The sequence below is a fragment of the Wyeomyia smithii genome, chromosome 3, assembly GCF_029784165.1.
Source record: "Wyeomyia smithii strain HCP4-BCI-WySm-NY-G18 chromosome 3, ASM2978416v1, whole genome shotgun sequence".
Classification (NCBI taxonomy): domain Eukaryota; kingdom Metazoa; phylum Arthropoda; class Insecta; order Diptera; family Culicidae; genus Wyeomyia; species Wyeomyia smithii.
In genome coordinates, this window is record NC_073696.1 from 188,603,800 (window position 1) to 188,617,384 (window position 13,585).

At 38.9% G+C, this 13,585-nt stretch overlaps 1 protein-coding gene and 1 long non-coding RNA gene across 5 annotated transcripts in view; one reads left to right on the plus strand and one right to left on the minus strand.

Moving 5' to 3' along the window:
- The window catches only part of LOC129726854 (interleukin-1 receptor accessory protein-like 1), a 57,093-nt gene extending 53,322 nt beyond the window's left edge, over positions 1–3,771 (minus strand). For 2 of the 4 annotated variants that reach the window (XM_055684013.1, XM_055684010.1), the window contains exon 1: positions 3,465–3,755. The gene's annotated coding sequence lies outside the window, so the exon portion shown is untranslated. Of the gene's footprint in view, positions 1–1,927; positions 2,090–3,464 lie in introns of all 4 variants that reach the window. The other 2 variants (XM_055684011.1, XM_055684012.1) reach the window with 2 other exon arrangements.
- LOC129726859 (uncharacterized) overlaps positions 1–5,554 on the plus strand; it is a 57,510-nt gene extending 51,956 nt beyond the window's left edge. Inside the window, exons 2-3 of the long non-coding RNA XR_008728424.1 lie at positions 4,992–5,142; positions 5,202–5,554. This is a non-coding gene — a long non-coding RNA (uncharacterized LOC129726859). The remainder of the gene's footprint in view (positions 1–4,991; positions 5,143–5,201) is intronic.
- Positions 5,555–13,585: the final 8,031 nt, after the last annotated feature.

Here is a 13,585-nt window from a genome sequence, read left to right on the forward strand (position 1 = left end):
ACACTGGCTATGTAACAGGTGAGGAAACCGGCCCGTCAGATGCAACAGTTTGCTACTCGCGTGACAGGTTTAAAGCAGTAGATAATGTGTTTAATAGTCTTAATTTTCTGCACTCACATAGACGCTTTCGACAACGAAAACGAACTGGTGTTGAACCATTAGAAGCTATGTTAAATAAAATTATTAACAATTTTCGACAAAAATCGTTGCAATCCTCAATTGCTACGATAAGCTCTCTGTATAGCCAATAAGTAAGCAATTAAGTTGATTATAAGTTTACTTCCCCTATTCTGACAAGTAGGTCTAAATCCCTACGAACGATAAGTCCTAATTGCGAAAGCAAACAAATCCTAACAATTAAAATTACAAATTTTTAACAGTGTTGAGAAGTCACCATTTGTGATTGGACACACATACTCATTACTTACTTATATTTATCATAAATACTTAAGCTACTAACAAATTCCCCCCTTAAAAAAAAACGAATCAAATTGAAGAGCAAATTATTCAATAAAACTAAATATGAAATTTCTTGATAAGATTTTGTCCATTCGAGGGCTCAAATTGGTCGATACTTTATCAGTAAACAAGTGTTATGCTCAGCTAGCAGATTTCACGAGAAAATGGATGAATCATTTCACAGTAACTCACAAATAATCTGCTGTGTGCGGTCACCGATAAAGATTCTATCTATACTGCTTGTTTTAACTAAATTGGCCTCTTGCCTTATAGGTGTATCAGGGGCATAATAAGCACTTCAAGTCAAATGGTTATTTAAAATTAAATTAAAGCATTTCTCAAAGTCAATCTTAGATAATGGGTTTCTCACTTCTCATGGTAGAACTCATTTGTGGTGAAAAAATGCGAAAACATGTTTTTGTTGTTATATTTTTTTGCATCTATTTGTCAGTTTTGTAATATAGCACCCTTCGAAATGCTTGAGTTTGCACTTTGGATTTGGTCTAGATAACAATTCATAGCTAAAAGTTGGATTGCAATAAAATTCGCAATGTGTTTGCTGTAGGCGCGAACGCAACTTGCAAAAGCAAGGTCCAGATTGCATAACTGTCAGTTTGCTTATTTTGGTTCTACTGGTCAAATCAAACCGATATATTCAAAGCTACACACTCAAAATAATTCAAGCAAACAAAACTTCTGTCTGTTTATCAAAACTAAACCCCATTTTTCGTGATTGAAAACACAAGGAACTACCGAGCAACCTAACATTTATCTCCTTTTAATAATTCTACAAGAAATACTGAGCCGTTTATATATACCGAACAATTAGAGAGTTAAGAAGATTCAAAACACAGTTGGTACTAATTATGTTCTCGTTGACTAGAAATAGAAACTATATGTAATTTTTGAGTCAAAAAGTATGCAAGGGAGTTGTTACGTAGCTAACATTTTCGATCTAGCTCTTTTTTAGCAAAGACCAAACGGCTTTCTACTATGCACCCATGCTTTGAAAACACAATTTCATACAGAAAATTCAGTCTCATATTCACTTTCCCCAAAATATAGATGACAGTTTTGGCAGGTGCTATATTGGCACGTTATTGACGTCTCCACGAAAAAATGTGTCGTAAGGAGAGATAACTGAATGAATGAGGTGTTCATTCATACGCTATGAACGAAAGATGACGCTCGTGGGCGAGAATGCAACTGCTATCAATTTGTGATTTGATAACGCCCTGTCCCAACAATGATAAGCTGAACAGTTAGTAGGTAAGTTAGTCTTCTTTGACTCAACTTACTACTCTTTGGAAAATTTGTTACAAATGACTCACTTTTTGGCTACTTGGAAACATGGCAGTTTTAGGCAAATATTTCGCAATGCTAAATACCATAATGATGTGGTAATATTTTGAGATTCAACACCATTGTGTATTTCAATTCCTAAATGATAAAAAATTGTCTTAATTACCTATCGATTATATGATATCGAACTACTGAACATCACTGCCGCTTTCAGTTAGGAATGCTTCCCAGAACCAGATGCGGGAATGTAATCCGGAACTACGGATATCCTTGGCGCATAAAGTAATTTCACTCCAAACTTCATTGAAACTGATTTCGACGAAGGATCCTAGGAGTGTAATGTTAATAATTAGGACGTAGTACATCCATAGAAAAAAATTTTTTCGAGGTTATGTGGAACACACCTCACTTTTTTATTGGACACTGGCGGGGCAAAGTGATTGATTTCCCAATTTTTTAGATTGCATTTGGGGCCCCAAACAATCCTAAACCAGCCGGAAGTCGATTGGTTTTGTCTCCGTTTGGCGCATTGCATTTCAAATTTGCACGAAAATTTGTATAGGAAAAAATTCAAAAGTTGAGTATGACGAAACTTCCAGTGTACCGGCGTCAGTAGGATTTTCATCAGAAGTAACCTGTGCAACATGTTGTAGATCCTGAATACGCCAAGAATATTCAGATACAATTTTTCCTTAATCCAGTAGTGTATAAACTCGATATGGCGGGTTGCTTCCGATAGATATCCTACTGACACCGGTACACTGGTATTGTTGGCAGAAAAAAGGATTTTCAGCATATAGGTGACTCGACAAACTCAACTTTGAACAGCAATAGCATTTTTTTGGGACATCCTAACTTTGTAGTGTTTTTGGCAATGTTGTTAAGCATCAAAAAACCTACATTTTGAAGTCATGAAATGCATGGTTCAAGGCATTCTGAGCTCTCCAGAAAAAAAATGCAAAACATGAGTTTTTCCATTCAAATGTTCATTGAAAGGCAATGCGCCAAGCGGAGATAAAACCAGTCGACTTCGGATGAATTTAGAATTGTTTAGAACTTTGTTCTGGGTTTGTGTTGCCAAGTTTTTTTTTAAATAACGACGCCCCACTCTACTATACATACGCATTTTTAGAAAATTACCCTTGAGTCTAAACAATTTCCCCACCCGCGAAAATTCATTTTACCAAACAAAATACAAGCAAAGATTCCTTCAAACAAAAAAATGATCGATTAAATTTTGCGTTTTTTTTGTCTTTCGGATCATCCAGACCGGAAACGCTCATTAATTATATTTCACGCGCCATCAAACGACAACCATCGTTCTCTGTTGTTACGGGTGCTATCCTGTAATGTCCTGAGCATATTCTCATTTGGTTTCAGTTTGACCAAGACTTTTCCTTTCGCACTTTCACATAAGTGGATGATTCACTTCAACCAGACGTCACAAATGTGACGTATATGCATGACTCACACTGGTAGTATTTTCGACAGGTATCGCAATACCTTACTATACGAGCTCATTCATAATATTTCCTTGTACTTATTCTGCACTTTTGACAATAAATAATCCTATAGTGGATTATATAGTACATCTCACAAATTTTCATTCCAAACTCTGCCGCCCTGGGAATTCGTGGAATTTGCACAGTTTGCGGAAATTTATTTTCCTTTCTTCAACACTGTCAACACATGTTTTCTCTCACCTTAGCGCCAGCTGCTTTTTCTCGTGTAGATTTAGTTTCGTATTTCGGGTGGTTTTTCTCGGTATTTCTAGGGTGCGCAACTTGATTATCCCTTGGAAAGGCTTCCAGTAGAACGAGTCTAAAACAAATCGTTTGAACACCATGAAAAAACACGGAAAACAGACCGGCACGCACAAACAGTCACCTAAGACTCGCGAACAAAGCACATACTTCCTTTCACAACGCTCGACTGACACTGCTGGCTGCATAAAACAAAACGACCCGGCGAAATCGATGTGCAGAGTAGACTGACTGTAAACAAAATACTTGGAAATCGTCCCATCACGAAAATGTACACATACTTCTATGTCGTCAAACTGCTCGGCAGAACTCATACTGCTTAGCATTTTCAAGTCAATAAACACAAAAGGAATGTCGGTCATACACTGTTTTGTTCCATCAATAGAATCATAAAGACTCACAGTGTATGACTAACAAAAAAATTGATTTGCTATAATTTTTTATTTCAATTCTTCTTCCTTATTGATTTTTATCTATTCTACCTACAATCACTGCATGGAACAAAATAACGCATTGCCACTAGCGGTACAACCAGGCCTTAGACGCGCCTATGCTTTTGCACTGTGTTGTACATTTTTGTGACTCCCCTTCCATTGCGAACCCACCGTGGTTCCAATATTTTGCTTGTTATTTTTCGGTCATACAAAAATGACGTCTTGTCATAGGCCTGGGTACAACTGCTTACTTGCATGCAAGTCTAAAGGGGCACAAGATCCTCTACTGTTGAATCATCATAGTGACATCGAACATAGAGATGTCAAACAGCTTTTATTGAACGTAACGGTTTTCAGATGTGAACTGCTAAAAACATGAACCTTACAAATGTCTTTAACATGGTTCTACGTAGTTGACCTTTAATATTTCAATGTGTTCCAAATTTCCCATAGATCGCGTAAAAAGAGACTTTTTTTAATTGCGAATATAACGAAGAAACCCGTTTTAAAATGTTTGAACCTCGTTTGAATATGATAGTGGTCAATCCAGAGACCAAATTCAACATTTTAAATTTTCAGTATTCACACCAAAAATTGAGATTTTTTTTTTTTTTGAAAACGAATATATGATTACCTTTGGCCTGAAACGGAAAACGTGATTGAAATGAGGTCAATATCTCGTACCGTTTTTGAGTAATTAAGAAAAGCAACCCGCGTAAAAAATACTACAAGGTATACAGCCCTAGGGCAGTATGGTTTATATAGGGTGTGGCAATGGTATTATAATTCTACATCTACATCTTTTTTTGTATATCATGTGTAAAACTACTGTGATGTTATTTACACAACCGTTGCTACGAAAGGGTGCTACGTCATACCAATGTTTGGGTTTCATATTTTTGCAGTGCTTAAGTGTAATTGAAATCAAATGGATTAGAAATTTGGTTATTTCCCTGCCAAAAATGAGAAGATTAAGAAATGTGTAACTGTGCAGTTTCCTGTTACTACTAATTGTGTTAAAAAAAAACACCAGTTTTCATTGCTCTCCGCAGGAACAAGCGTTACTAAGTGGATAACGTTTTGAGCATTTGAAAAGGATATCAAGTGAAGGATCTTCTTGTAGGCTAACCGCATTCAGAGCAGTCATTTTTGAAATCATTGCGAGGATGTTTCAGAAGAAACAGGTACGTGCTATAATAAAAATATGAAATAATGTCATTTAGTTATAATGAACTAATTCTAGTTGTTCCCTCTATTGACTGCCGCCAAGCGTAGAAAAAGATACCCAGACCATTCGTTGATTTGGGCCTATCAGATTGAGAAAAATATGTCAGCATAAAATTAATTCTTCGACAAGCCTATGCAAAGATTGTTCAATAGAAGAAAATACATCAATACAAAACCCGGAAGAAGCAGCTTTAAAGTAAAGAAAGCAATAACTAAGACGAAAATAACTCTAAATTTCGTTAAATGAATAAAAATTGCAAAATAATTTCTTCAATTGAATTATTGTCATTTGAATATATCAAACATTAGTTTTAAAATTATTCTGGAAGTTTATGATTATAATTAGTAGTAAGTTTTCCAAAATAGTTTCATTTCACTACTTATAATTAAACACTGCACCATGGTACTGCTTTGCCATTGCGAAAATGAATTGATTTGAATAAAAAACAGCAAGAAAAGATAGTGCGAGATAAGAACAGTTCACTAATATATTGTTTTAAACAAATATTTATGAATTAAGTATAATTATAATCCCGAAAAAAAATTCCATAAGAGATTTTTTTTTTTTTTAAACTCTAATATTTATTTAGGCCCAACCGCAAAGCATAACGGGGCCGAATATCTTCTGGAGTAGGGAAAAGCCAGCTTGAGTAGAGCCTGTATCCCGACTGCTCCTCCTCAAACAGGCATAAAAACCCTCTCATCTTTTCTCTTTTATAAATACAATTTAAAAATACATATCATTTAAACCTACGGCTAACAATAACAATAATAAATAAAGTTCTTCTCTGTATGAGTAAATATCAATTCTTAATACTATTCGTTAAGGTGTGATGGTTCCTTATATCTTTAGAAATCAAAACTTATATCTATGTTTGGTGGATCATGTCTCTCAGAAAGAAGCGATGATTCATGTGTCTCTAAAAAGATCAATAAAAGAAAAAAAAAGGAACAGAATTAGTGTGAAACTTTTTGATGGAGGTTGTGTTGGAAAAATAAGAAGAAGAAGCAAGGAGATAATCAAATTCGATACTTGATATCTCTTAAAAAGTCATAAATAGGTATTACAAGCGCTGGGTTGCGGCTAGCAAGTGCATCCCGTACTTGCATTGTAAATGTCACTTTCTGTTTTCGGAGAGAATCAATAAGCTTGGTCCTTGCTCTGTGGTACTTAGGGCATACGAAGACTATATGATCTATATCTTCGTACCCTCCACATTCGCACAGATTACTATCGACTAAGTTTATTCGATAAAGGTGTGCGTTTGCAACATAGTGATTGGACATTAGGCGCGAAATAACTCGAATGAAAGCTCGAGTTAAATCTAACCCTTTGAACCAAGCTTTTGTAGACACTTTGGGCGAGATCGAGTGCATCCATCGCCCAAGGTCGTCTTTATCCCACCTTTCCTGCCAGTTTGCCAGGGCCATTTGTCGAGGCAGGTGAAGATACTCGGTATTGGTGATCGGTCTATCAAATATATCTCCTTCTATGGCACCCCTTTTCGCTAATAAATCAGCTTCTTCATTGCCTGGGATTGAGCAATGAGAGGGGACCCACACAAAGCAGATAATTAAAGACCGATCAACCAGCACTTCTAATATCCGTCTAATTTCCGGAAGGAAATAGGACGGGTGCTTGACCGGTTTAATCGATCGGAGAGCTTCGATAGAACTGAGGCTGTCCGAGAAGATGAAATAATTGCCTGGTGTCTTGAGCTCGATAATTCGCAGCGAATTGTGTATGGCAGCTAATTCAGCTATATATATATAGAGCAAGGCTGTGTCAGTTTGCGGGATATGTGATGATCTGTGTTAAAAACGCCATATCCGGATTGTCCATCCATCACAGATCCGTCCGTAAAAAAGGAGTTCTGTTCTGGGAGGTGGCCGAATTTTGCCGAAAATATTAATGGCACAACTGTTGGTTTAAGGTGTTCGGGAATTCCATGGATTTCTAGTTTCATCGTCAAATCAAATACAACAGAAGAATTGTTGAGCGATGTTGAAATCTCACGGGATGGAGCAACAACCGAAGGGTTTATCTCCATGGTCATGAACCGCTGGTATACTGACATACAGGGTTTCTGAACAACTTCCAAACACCTCTCATAGTTCTCGATTATCATTGGGTTTGCTATCTCCGATCTGATAAGGAAACGAAGAGCCAACTCGAATAGCCTCTCTTTGAGTGGTAGTACTCCCGCAATGACCTCTAGAGACATGGTATGTGTCGATTGCATGCAGCCTAGAGCGATACGCAAACAACGGTATTGTATCCTCTCTAGCTTCAGCATATGTGAGGCTGCGACTCCTCTGAAGCATATGCTGCCGTATTCTATTACGGGCAGAATAGTGGTTTGGTAGAGTCGTATTAAATCCTCTGGATGCGCTCCCCATGATGTTCCTGTTAACATCCGAAGAAAATTAATTCTCGGTTGGCATCTGTGCTTCAGGTAATTGATATGTTTTTCCCATGTGCACTTAGAGTCATACCACACTCCTAGATACTTGAAGCTAGGTGACTGAGTGATGGGTATTCCGGACAGAACTAGCTCGAAGCGAGGTGGTGGTCGCTTTTTTGAAAAGACTACCATCTCCGTTTTTTCAAGCGAGAATTCGATTCCAAGACAATTGGCCCAACCGGTCAGATTATCTAGCGTATTTTGCAGGCTGTTTTTCATGTCTACAGCTAGAGTCGCCGTGACTGATACAACGCAGTCGTCAGCTAACTGGCGCATTGTACAGCCGTCCGTCAAGCATGTGTCGATGTCACCGATGTAGAAGTTGTACAACAGCGGACTCAGACAAGAGCCTTGGGGAAGACCCATGTAGCTTGTTCGTGTTATTGTTAAAGAACCGTGGTTGAAAAGTAAATGCTTTTCAGACAGCAGGTTGATCAAAAAGTTTGTTAATATAGGGGAGAATCCTCTCTGATGCAGTTTCTCGGAAAGAATTTCGATTGAAACTGCGCCTGTGATATCCAGGAAAATCGAGGTCATTTGTTGTTTGCTGCCAAGAGCCATTTCCGCTTCTGTGGCTAGCAATGCCAGGCAATCGTTAGGGCCCTTGCCCCTACAAAAGCCGAACTGGGTCTCTGATAGTTGGTTAGTTGCTTCTGCCCAGTTGTCAAGTCTACGCAGAATCATTTTTTCAAGCAATTTGCGTATGCATGAGAGCATCGCAATCGGCCTGTACGAGCGGTGATCTGCGGCAGGTTTGTCTGGCTTTTTGATTGCGATAATCTTAACCTGTCTCCAAGCTTCCGGAATCATATTGTTCCTGATAAGCTTATTAAACAGTTTAAGAAATCGTAGCTTGGCCGAGTCCGGCAGGTTTTTCATCAAATTAAATTTGATACTGTCCGGTCCTGGAGCCTTATTCTTGCAAGACGCGAGGGCAATTGAAAACTCCAACATGGTAAATTCTGGTTCTTCAATAGCCGTTGTATCGCTGAATTTTTGCTGTGATGGGACAGCGTCTGGGCATACCTTTTTCGCAAAATCATAGATCCAACGTTCAGAGTATTCATTAGCCTCATTACTGTCGGACCTATTGCGCATTTTTCGAGCCGTATTCCAGAGATAGCTCATAGAAGCATCTCTGGGTAACGAGCTTATGAAATTTTGCCAGTATGATCTTTTTTTCAGTTTGTGTAGCTTAGACTGTTTTATTTCAAGCTCCCTAAACTGATCATAAAGCTCAATTGAGCCACCATTCCTGAATGCTAAGTATGATGCTTTCAGAGCTTTTTTCATCTCGGTGCAATCTTTGTCCCACCATTGTTTGTTGGGACGAATTTTCAACTTGTTCTCAGGGGCGGGCCTCGTCTGAGATTGCAACGCGCTATCTAGCACTAATGTTGCAAGGAAGTTGTATTCGTCAGATGGGGAAAGCTCTTCGTTTGTTTCGAGACCCTGGGATATTATGTTCGAGAATTTTTCCCAATCAATATTCCGGGTAAGATCATACTCTACTTCGACTGTGGTAGCAGAATGGAGCCTGTTCATAATCGAAATACTGATTGGCAAATGGTCGCTGCCGTGGGGATCTTGAATAATCTCCCATTTGCAGTCCAAAGCTATTGAGGAGGAGCACATCGACAAGTCTAATGTGCTCTCTCGTATTGGAGGCCTTGCTATTCTCGTAGCTAACCCAGGTATGTTCAATAAGGTCAGATCGAAGTCGTCTAACAAACTTTCAATGAGAACAGCACGGCTGTCATCCCTGGGTGCTCCCCACGCCGTACCGTGAGAGTTGAAATCTCCCAGGATAAGGCGTGGAGTCGGAAGAAGTTCAGCTATTTGTGTCAGCTGCAACCGATTAATAGTAGCTCTAGGCGGAATGTAGACTGATGCAACAGTGAGGCCCTCACCAGCAATTGTTATATGGCAAGCAACAATTTCTATACCGTCAATTGCTGGGAGAGGAATACGGAAGAATGTGTAGCATTTTTTGATACCAAGGAGCACTCCGCCATAAGAGTTTCCTCGGTCTAAACGGATGATATTGAAGTCTGGTACGGCTAGTGTCGTATCAGTTGATAACCATGTTTCAGATAGCGCGAAAATATCGCATTTGCTATCGTGAACCAGAAGTTTAAATTTATCTAATTTGGGGATCAAACTTCTACAGTTCCATTGTATGATCCTTGTTGTCGATTCGTCACTTCTGTTGTCTAATTTAGACATCGAAGGATACGAACGCGAGGAGGGGCCATTTGGTGCTTAGTTGCTTACCCAACATGCAGATTGTTGGAAGCCAAGCCGAGATCATACTTTTAAGAGTATCGGATAAACCAAAAGTGGTAAATATCCATTCAACGATCATTTTGAATGAGATACGTCCATCAGTGGTCTGTATTTCAGGTTCCGATGACTGTTTTTTGGCGGAAGCAGATTGTTTTCCTGGTAGTTTGGGAAACTCTTTATCGAAATTGTTACCCTCAGGATTAAGCTTGAATCCTGGAGGTGACGGCTTAGCAATGTTTTGCTTAGGAGGACCACTTGGGGTATCTGTATGCGTTTTCTTCTGCTCTTTCCTAGGGAGCTTGGGGGAAGATACGCTTGGTCGTTTCCGCACGGCCCCGCTTGACGGAAGAGGTTGATATACCTCTTCATCATCATTGGGATCGTCATGTTCCAAGCTGGAATACGGATTTTCCTGATGCTGTAAGGCAGTCTTTAGCATCTGTGCAAATGACTGCTTACAGCGTTGTTTCGTCGATTTTTTCAACGCTTCTGAGCGCAATTTATATGTTGGGCACGCTTCTATTTTATGTGGTTCACCTCCACATAGACAGCATTTTACGTGCTGTTCGCTACAAGTGTGGTTAATCTCGGAGATTTCACCGCACTTGGAGCATTTAGATTTCTTATTGCAGTGGGTTTTCGTGTGCCCTAACCGCAAACAGTTCGTACACGTCATGACTTTCGGAAAAAAAAGTCTTACGGGTAGTCGAAGCTTGTGAAGCTCGACAAAATCCGGGAGTACTTTTCCCTCAAAAGTTACTCTAAACGAGTCGTTTGGGGAATATTTGCCCGTATTGTCCTTGGAATACATTCTCCTGCATTCAAGGATCTTGATTTCAGGAAGGGATGGATTCTTAAAACATCCAACACCTTTCATAATATCTTCTTCAGTGAGGTCAGCCTCTGTGATAACACCTTCTATTTCAACAACGCGTGCCGGTATATAAACGCGGTACTCGATGTTGAAATTTGCATCCTGGACGACAGCATTTGCTTGTCGAGGATCAGAAAAGGTTGCCTTCAGCTTGTCCGTTTTGACTTTAAAAATCTCAGTCAAGCTGGTGTAATCTTTCTTCAGAGTTTTGCATATCTGCATAACTCTGAGAGGTTTATTTTTAGGTCGGAAAAACACGACCCAACGAAGACCGGGTTGGTTCACCTGGTACTGTTTGACCCGTATTGGCACATCATTAGTGGATGGGACAATCGGGGCAGTTTTACGGGGCCTTTTACGCTTCTTTACTACATCAAAGAAAGCGTTGTTGTCATTTATGGGAATCTCGGCAAAGTCCATCCCGGACTCTTCACCCTCTGAGGAGGATGAAAGGTCAGGTGGGGTAGCCAGACCCCCAACCGCCATTCAACGGCTGCGCAATGTATCAAGTATAAGAATATGTAATATACTAATGTATACAAGGTAAAAAAAAATGAATATATGTATTATAAAAAGAATGCAAGATAGATCAGTTATGTATATACACAAGTGGGAAAGAGAATAAATAAAAAGTGTCACTTATCTTTGTATGTAGTTGTAATCAGCTCTAGCGGGAGTTACATCGACTGCAAAACGGCGCCGCCGATTTTCTCCTCTGTCAACGCACGCGCCAAAAACTAGCACGACACCTTCCAGCACAGTTGCGATGTTGCACCGTCTGAGAAACGGCGTCACCGCCTCCTTTCCCTCGCCGGAGCTCCGATCAAATCGCCCTGTTCTGCTGGGAGAAGAAGCAAACCGAAAAACAAGCGCTGCACCTTCCAGCACACGCGCCAAAAGCAAGCACTTCACCACTACCACACACTGTTCTTCACCAGCGAGCGCTAGAAAGAACGGTAAATTAATTTAAGCGAACTGCGGAGCGCACAAGAAAATGAACTTTCCTCTTCGGCTGCCGAATAAGCAATGTCCATAAGAGATTGTACAATGATTTCTGGTATGACGTCATCACTGTTCACTTGGATGTTTTTTACATTTTTCAACTCGCCAACACCATCTAACTGATACTTCTTTCACACCCTATATCAACCATACTGGCCCTAGGGTTGTATGAAATGGTGACGTGGAACTAAACACTGTAATTAGGGGATTTTTTGTTACAAAATATACAGAGCCTGCAGACAGAATCAATGTGTTTGCTCAGCGACTGTACGTATTATTATTTTCAACCTCCCCTGGAAGTCAATTTTTGAAGTATATTCAACAACACTCGAAAAATATCGTTTATATTTGGCGATATTATGCCTTTAGTATTTTTGTTTTGTGCAAACAACATGTATTTGAAAAGGCACAAGCGATATTGTTGAAGAAGCACCAAGAATTTCTCGTAATGCGTCAAAGTCAGAATTAACTCTATATCCTCAAAAACCAAATCCAATAATACTTACGTTATCAGAATAAATTGTTTTTGTCTTATTTGACTCTGATTAAATCAAATCTTAAATATGGATATTACTTTCAAAATAATATGGAAGCCCTTACAAAAGTTCATTATTTGGCAAACATAAGAAGATATGTTAAACAAAGTTATTAACAAATTCCAGCAAAAAATCGTAGCAATCAACAATTCCATTTTTGTTTTTTGCTTGACAATTATTTTTTAGTTGCCTACAACTACATTCGCTGTATTACGTAGACAGCTAATATACGTTTATTATGGTAAAGCTTAGAATAAAAATATATCATCTAACTATTTCGAAATGTAAAACGAGATTCTGAATGGATCTTAGTAAATACACCAAAAATTCACAATCATTCGCAGCTAAACTTTCAATCACCATCAGCAGCAGCATTGCAGTTTTTCCTCGATTGCACACGAATAGAAATGTACGAACAAAGGTGTACCACTGCAATACGAATAGTACCGCTGCAGTACGAATAGAAGTGTACCGCTGAAATGTACGAATAGAAGAAGACCGCTGCAATCATAAACGATGACAGACCTGCGGCTCTTTACTCAACTGGTACTGTTGCTTTTACCGGAATATTTTCTTTCAAGACATCAGTTTTTATTAGGTTTTGAAAGCAGGTTTAGAAATTGTTCAAGAATGGGGATTATTTCAAACCTTTCGGAAAACTTTTACCTTCGAGACATCATATTAGTCTAAGCTCATGGAAGCAAAAATAAATTGACCTATTGGGACGGGGAGACTCTGTCAATTTTTATTTCGATATTGATACAGAGAATATCACATGGAACGAATGGTGTCCATTCATGTCGTCTGTGCTAGGAATGCTCTCATGTAATTGGTTCATTGTTCGTGTAAATTTGTCATTGAAACTTTTTATCAATTTTACCGTTTAACAATGAAATTAGAGTGATAACTATCATATTACAAAATTGTTACACATTTTTTCTATCCAACAACATATTGGTTAATGTTATCGATCATGTGGTAATGCCGTTATTAACGTTTGAAATCTGACGCAACATTTGCCAGTTTCATTTCCACTTTTACAGAATGCATCCCAATATAGTAAACAAAGACGTAGTCCCACGTCAAAAGTGTAAAAAAAGACCTTACTGTACCGTTAATCACAAAGAAATCTGTGAACAAACATCATCCGAAACAAATCAACCTATATTGCAGCCATTCAGGCGCCATTTCGGGCGCTGGAAAAAATCGCCTGCAAAACAGAAGGAAACTGCTTAAC